Source organism: Sorex araneus, chromosome X (genome assembly GCF_027595985.1).
Source record: "Sorex araneus isolate mSorAra2 chromosome X, mSorAra2.pri, whole genome shotgun sequence".
NCBI classification, from domain to species: domain Eukaryota; kingdom Metazoa; phylum Chordata; class Mammalia; order Eulipotyphla; family Soricidae; genus Sorex; species Sorex araneus.
This window is the reverse complement of record NC_073313.1, coordinates 228316217-228323980: the sequence shown is the minus strand read 5'-3', so window position 1 is coordinate 228323980 and position 7764 is coordinate 228316217. Positions and strand designations below refer to the sequence as shown.

The 7764-nt window shown below is 40.3% G+C and overlaps 1 pseudogene; it reads right to left on the bottom strand.

Annotated features, from left to right (window-relative positions):
• Positions 1-4040: 4040 nt before the first annotated feature.
• On the bottom strand, positions 4041-4955 carry LOC101559194 (dnaJ homolog subfamily A member 1-like; annotated as a pseudogene).
• Between the last annotated feature and the right edge of the window lie 2809 nt (positions 4956-7764).

Here is a 7764-nt window from a genome sequence, read left to right as displayed (position 1 = left end):
GAGCTTCCCAAACCTGCTGTCTGTCAGGCAAGGAGCCTCTTCAGGCCAAAGACCTAACTGTCCTTAGTGTGGAAGAAAAGCCTAATACTTTTACCCGAAGCCACACAATGACACTTAGATTTTGCTCAAGCACTTTACTCCCTACTGTACCGCCAACATGAGCCCTGAAGGAATAGCCTTGGGGTAAAAAGCAGAGCAACAGAAAGGACCCTGTAAAAGGTACAGCCCTAGTAGAGGCTACACCCTAGGCCACAAAAGAACCTCAATACACACATGTTTTAGTTTGCATTGTTGGCACAGAGTACCCTTGACTGGGTAGTTTATAAACAACAGACGTTTGTTCTCATAACTCTGGAGGTTGGGAATTCCAAGATCAAAGTCCCAGCAGGTGTGGTGGGTGGTAAGGACTCATTTCCCACTTCGGTTTGTCATGATTGTCTTCTTGCTATTCCCTCACTGGGTGAGAGGGGAAGAGAGCTTTCTGAGGTCTCTCTTTTTTTTTTTTTAATTGATCATGAAGTTTTATTAAGGTTGAATTTAAAAATTATTTATGAGCATCATAGAAATAACAAGTAAAATGAGATATTTAAACATGATTTTTAATATGTTTTTAACATGAGTTTTCTTCTTTCTCTGTTTCAACAGCATTCTATTTTTTTTTTAATTTATTTATTTTTAATTAGTGAATCACCGTGAGGGTACAGTTACAGATTTATACACTTTTGTGCTTATGCTTCCCTCATACAAAGTTCGGGACCCCATCCCTTCACCAGTGCCCATTCTCCACCACCAGTAAACCCAGCATCCCTCCCACCCTCCCCAATCCCATCTCCCCCCACCCCACCCTGCCACTGTGGCAGGGCATCCCCTTCTGTTCTCTCTCTCTAATTAGCTGTTGAGGTTTGCAATAAAGGTGTTGAGTGGCCACTGTGCTCAGTCTCTAGCCCTCATTCAGCCCGAAACTCCCTTCTCCCGCATGGCCTTCAACTACATTATAGTTGGTGATCCCTTCTCTGAGTTGCCCTTTCCCCAGAATGTGAGGTCAGTCTCCAAGCCATGGAGTCAACTTTCTGAGGTCTCTTTTATGAGGACGCTAATCCTCGTCACGTGGGTATGGACATCAGGACCATATCACTTCCACCATGTCCTTACAGTGCCATTTTGTGGGTTAGAATTTCAACCTGAATTTGGAGGCTGAAGACATGAAAGACACACTCAGTCTTTAGCAACACGTTATTAAGGAAACTGGCAATTCTACCTATTTTTGTCCTTGTGTCAATATAATGGAACTTAGAATTCTAAGATTTTGCCTCTAACCAGAGAACATTATCTCCAAGAAATCTTAAGACTGTGAATGTAATAGGATGTAATATGTGATCAAGAAATGCAAAAGAAAAGAAAAAATATGTCCTGAATTATCTGGGAAGAGTGATGAATAGAATGGAAATATCAAAGGGATTATGTATGAATAGGGGCAATATAGTTTTTCAAGTTATAACATCATGTACTTCTATTTCGTATATGCTGTTTTAAATGTAAAATTTTAGAAAAGTCAATATGGGTGACAGAAAACAACACCATGTTAAAACTATAAAAGAAAACAGTTGTAATGGAGAATGGTGAAGTAGATGTACCTAATTGTATTGGTCTCTTTTAACTTTCATTTTCAAGGTTATCACCCTTCAGTGAAGATAAACACTACTAAAAGCTTGTCAACTCTTTTTGAGACAAGAAAAAGGATTCGCTTCTTTGCCTGTCTCAAGGAGATAGATGTGGACATCAGTGTCCTTCTACAAAGCAGTCGATGAGACTAAGCAAGATGAAGTGGCAGCGTGTTGATGGAATGTATTCAGAAGTGACAAGCAGACTTGCACACAGAGAGGTTTTCTTCATTATTCTGTAAACAAGAGTTTAGAGAGCCCCTATAATAAGAAAAATGGGAGGGGGAATTGCCATGCCAGTTAGAATTTAGGGATGCATTGTGCCTTATAGAGAGACAATAAATGCCTGAGGACAAAACATTTTTTGCATGAAGGGCAAGGAATTTCCTTTTGGGGACCTCAGTGATAGTACAGAGGGTAGAATGTCTGCCTTGCACACTGCTGACCTGGGCTTGATCCTTGGTATCCCATATGGTCCCTAGATCATCGCCAGGAATAATTCCTGAGTGCAGAACCAGCAGTAGCCCCTGAGCATCACTGGGTAGCACTGTAGCATTATCATTCCGTTGTTCATCCATTTGCTCAAGCGGGCACCAGAGACGTCTCCATTGTGAGACTTGTCGTTACTGTTTTTGGCATATCGAATACACCATGGGTAGCTTGCCAGGCTCTGCTGTGTGGGCGGGATACGCTCGGTAGCTTACCGGGCTCTCCAAGAGGGATGAAGGAATCGAATCTGCATCGGCTGCATGCAAGGCAAACACCCTACCCGCTGTGTTATTGCTCCAGGGCATCATTGGGTGTGATCCAAAAATTAAAAAAAAAAAAGAAAAAAGGAAAAAAACCTTTCTTTTAAAAACATTTTAAGCATTAATTTACTACTTTCAATGAAAAAAATTGCTTTAGACTATTTTTTCAAAGTTAGAACCAGAATTCTTTTTTAAAAAAATTGTACAACTCCTTTGGCAAAGAGTGTGCTAGGTAGTTATTTCAACACTAGAGATGGTTAAAAGCTGTGAAGGTTTTAAAATATATTGTCCAAATGCTTTTTTTTTTCTTTTTTGGAAGGGGCCACACCCAGTGATTATATGGGGTTAATCCTGGCTCTACCCTTAGGAATTACACCTGACTATTGCTCAGGGAACACTAGGAGATGCCAAGGATCAAACCCAGGATGGCCAAGTGCAAGGCAAACACCCCACCCATTTTGCCAACAAAATGGAAACAAGTTCCATGCAACTGCAGGTTTAAGAAAACAGAAAACTGAAGCCCAGACCGTAATTTACTGTGAGTAACAGGGCAGGACTAAAATCAGCACTTTTTACTCTCAGACTTGAAAGTTTCGTTCTATATGAAATTTCAGGGGATATGTGCATAAAGATTGGTAAAATTGGGGGCGGGGGGGGTAAGCAAGAGAGGGAAAAAGAAAGAGGTTAAGAGAAACAGGTCTGGTTAGTCTTCTCCTAGTGGCCGCCATTTTTCCTTCTGTTATGGCTCCCCCTGCTGGGTGATACTTAGATGGGGCAGGCTCTCCTGAGTGCCCAGGGTGTTCTGAATGGAGGGTACCCCTACCCTTCTCTTGCTCATTTGAATCATCCAATAGTAAGATTTTTTTCTTTTAAGGTAAGTTATTATCATTTTTTTTTGACAGAACCTGGCATGAAGCACAAGACTGACTTACATTACCCTGACTTGCTCCACCTGTTCCAAGGCCTCTAGTATCAGCATATTGAACAATTAGAATGCAGAGTTGGTGACTCCTTAGACCTTGAGTAGTCTTTATTAATTCTAATGGCATAAAAGAAAGCAAGGAGCTTTAACTGTACATCGCCAACCCCACCTTCTGGAGGTAATATCGGTCTCTAGAGAAATCAAAATCTTTTGCAAAAATCTGTTTTTTTTTTTTTTTTTTCTGGCTAACAGTAGGTGCAGAAGTAAGTTAGGGAGAAGTTCCTTGCTAGTCTCTGCTTTTCTTCATTTCTGCTATTCATGTTCCATATTACCCTGGACAAGGCCCTGAATTTTCAGAAATGTAGTTTCCTCAGTTGTGCCAGGAAGATAAAGCATGCCTGTCTAAAATGTCTGTTTTGAATTTAAAAAAGAGAGAATGCATTAAGCCACCTCACATTGTAGGACCCAAAAAGCACTTTTGAGGGATGTGGGGGGGGCACACCTGGTTCTGTGCTCAGGGATCACTCCTACTCAGGAAACCACATGGTGCCAGGTATTTGAACCAGAGTCTTCTGCATGCAAATCTCTCTGCTGTTCATTTAAATAGTACTACAGTTGAATACTAAAGCACTGTCTGTAGTGAACATTACTATGTTATCCATGTGGAAAATTGTGTGTTATTCACTGGCCCCACTGAGGCATGTGACACTAAACACCTCCCTTAAGATGATGTGTGTCTTCCTTATAAGCTTTTGTATTGCAGTGGTGTCATCTTCATTGATTTGAATCGATGTCCACCAGCTGTCCATGTGCATTTCATCAGTCTTTTCGATTTCATTCCTTTCAGGAAGTTTTTCTAGCAAAGAGAATTTATCAGGGGAGAGAAAGTCATTCTTGGGGAAACTTACCTAAAATTCAAGATTGAACAACCCCTTTCATAGGGACTGGGAGAACTGTCATGCTTTCATTGATACAGTGATTTGCAATCACTGGTTCACAGACTGCTGTCTGTCTACAGCTAAAGAAAAGTTGAAAACCACTACCACTTTTTATTTTGGCCATACCCTGTGGTGCTCAGGGATTACTCCTGGCTCTGTTCTCAGGGATTACCCATGGCAGAGGTCTGGGTGTTGGGGATAGAACCTAGGTCAGTTGAATGCAAGGTAAGTACCCTGCCTGCTGTACTATCACTCCAACCTTCAGTTTAACACTTTGATTACAACCGACAGTTTATAGACTGCTATGCAGAATAGGTGTAGAAACATTGAAGAATTTTGATTTAGAACACGTTTGATACAGCCGTGCTAGACAATCTGACCAAGATGAGAGATGATGACAACAGATCTGTTGTTGAGAGTAGATACTGTCTTTTGGAAGCTACACAATATGCTTCAACATGTAAAGGTCATCTTGTCCAGTTTAAACAGCATGGTCCTTGTGATCCAAAACAATGATTACATATTCTGGCTACAGTCCTGCTTCTTGATCTTCTTCACCATGGAATGTTATCTTATGGCCATCTTTCATGCTTTTGTCAATATTAACTTCCAGAATCTTCTTGAGCATTCTTTCATTGCTGCTTTCACATTCATCTACAGGGCTCATCTGTTCCCCTCTCACCATTTAAAAAACAAAGTTATTGTTACTATTATTTTAAATAATTTTTCTTTTGCTTTTTGGGTCTTACCTGGAGTTGCACACGGGTTACTCTTGGTTCATGCACTCAGGAATTACTCGTGGCGGTGCTCAGGGGACCACATGGGATGCTGGGAACGGAACCCTGGTTGGGCGTGTGCAAGGCAAATGCCCTACTCGCTGTGCTATTGCTCCAGCCCCAAACAAAAGTTATTATACACCTAAATGTGAAAAGTAAAACTTTAAATTTGTAGAAAAAGTATATTCACTAACTTGAGTCAGTAAAAGATTTCTTGCATGTACCTAAAACACTATTGCATAAAGATGCCTTATTCAACCAATATGAAACCTGAGTACAGGACGGAACAGTGCTGCCGTATGGAGCTCTCGGGCCAGCTAAAGTAGGCCTTGGGTGCCCTAAATCCTACATGGAAGCCCCACACAACCCCCCAAATTTCTAAATCTGTAGTATGCTCTGCTGGAGTGATAGCACAGCAGGTAGGGCATTTGCCTATGCGGCCGACCTGGGTTCAATTCCTCTACCCCTCTCGGAGAGCCTGGCTAGCTACCGAGAGTTATCTCGCTTACACAGCAGAGCCTGGAAAGCTTTGATATGCCAAAAACAGTAACAAGTGTCACAATGGAGACCTTACTGGTGCCCACTTGAGCAAATCGATGAGCAATGGGATGACAGTGACTGTGACAGTACTCAATAACACTAAGGTTTTTTTATGCTTCAAGACATAATAGAGCGACCAGGGGATAGCTCAGTGAGTAAAATTACTTGCCTTGCAAGAATGACCCTGAGTCAACCCTAGTACTTGTCATATATGACAGTGGTCCTGCTCTCTAGGACACTTGCATGGAGACTTGGGGAGATCTAGGTGATCTCTCCAACACAACCAGATACAAAACTCTCTTGTGTGCAGTCAGATGAAAGAATATTTGAGGATCTTGGGAAGTCGAAAGGTAAGACTAGGGTGGACATTCCTTGGACTTAGTTGCCTCACCACTATCCCAACACTTGGTAATGAAAATTTTCTTTTTCAGCAGTTTTCTATTTTGGGGTAAGGGGTATACAAATCTAGTTGGGCTAATCTGATGCCTTATTCAACCAATACGAAACCTGAGTACAGTATGGAACAGACTGAAATTGGTTTAAGCCAATTCAAAAGAGGATGCCCTGTGATTGTGAGGTTTCTTTTTTTCATATTTTTTTTATTTTAAAATTTTTTTTTAAATTTTTATTGAATCACCATGTGGAAAGTTACAAAGTTCTCAGGTTTATGTCTCAGTTATACAATATTCAAACACCCATCCCTTCACCATTGCCCATATTCCACCACCAAAACCCCTAGAATACCCCCGCCCCCGCCCCCCACCTCCAACTGTATAACTGATGAATTTCACTTCATTTTCTCTTTACCTTGATTACGTTCCATATTTCAACACAAAACTCACTATTATTGTTGGAGTTTCCCCCCAAGAAAAACAGCCCTACTACCAAGGAAGCATTTGATAAGTAGTTTTCCATTAAAAGATTGTATGTTTTCAGTTTTTAGAAAAGGTCGAGCAGCGGCTGCACGGTTCAGAGTTGTCCCAGTCCCGCATCCTGGAGCCGTGTTAGTTGCTGCTTATTGTCGCCAGGGCTCCATCTGGAGAAGGTGTACCAGCTGTACCTCCTCCGTCTGGATCCCCGGTGTTGCTGGCCCGGTCCCAGGTCTGGAGCATTCTCCAGCCGCGCTGCTTACCAGAAAGCCCGGCTTCTTCTCTGTTGAATGTGGCAAGATGGCGCCCGATTGTGAGGTTTTTTTGGCTGTTCATCATTCCCATCAATTATGTGAACTGTTGCAAACATTTCTGATAATTATTTTTGCATAAGCAAAATAGATTTAGGAAACTAACAACAAATGTTATTAAAATACATTAATGATTTTCATGATACATCTATGAATAAATTATATACTGATGAATTGTATGTTGGAAAATCTATTTTGGATTTCAATTCTTTACCACATTAATGTCTGTCATTCACATACAAACATGAGAATGTGTCTCCATGTGAGAATCTACAATTTATAGATCAGGGAATGAATTGGAAGATGGGAAAATAATGAGAATATCAGTTTCCTGTGCAACCCTTCAGATGCTTTATATTGGGCCCTAGAAAACTGATTTAGAAAGAATAGTTTAAAAAAATACAATTTACAGTACTCTGGAGACAGAAAAATATAATTTTTTAAAAGAAGTTTGAAGTTTGCTTTAAACAGAAGGTCAACTTTAATGAAAGAGTAACTGTGAAATAAATGTGATTTAAAAGTGCTCTTTGTTGATCCGATAACTATGTTAATCATTTCTCTTTGATGACAAAAAGAATGGGCCAGTTCAATTCTTTTAAATAATAAGGCAGTCATAAGTTCTCTCCGGTAAAATTAAACTTGGTTCAGCTACATACTAATTGTCAGATTCCTGGAATGTGTTTCATTCCTTGTGAAAGTATGTCAGACTCTCTGTCTACCTCTTACATCTATATAATGCTGGTCTCATAGAAACTATTAGGAAGAATTCCTGCTTTTCAACTTTGTGGGACAACTTGAGAAAGAAGGGTAGTAAGTATTCTTGGAAGATTTGGAAGAACTCACAAGTGAACCCATCTGACCTAGACTTTTGTTTTTGAGAAGATTGTTGAATACTGTTTGGTTTCCATACTAGTAATTGGTGCATTTAGATTCATTATTTTCCTGATTCAGGAAAAATTTAAAAAAATTGTAGGATTCTAAAAAATTTATCCAATTCT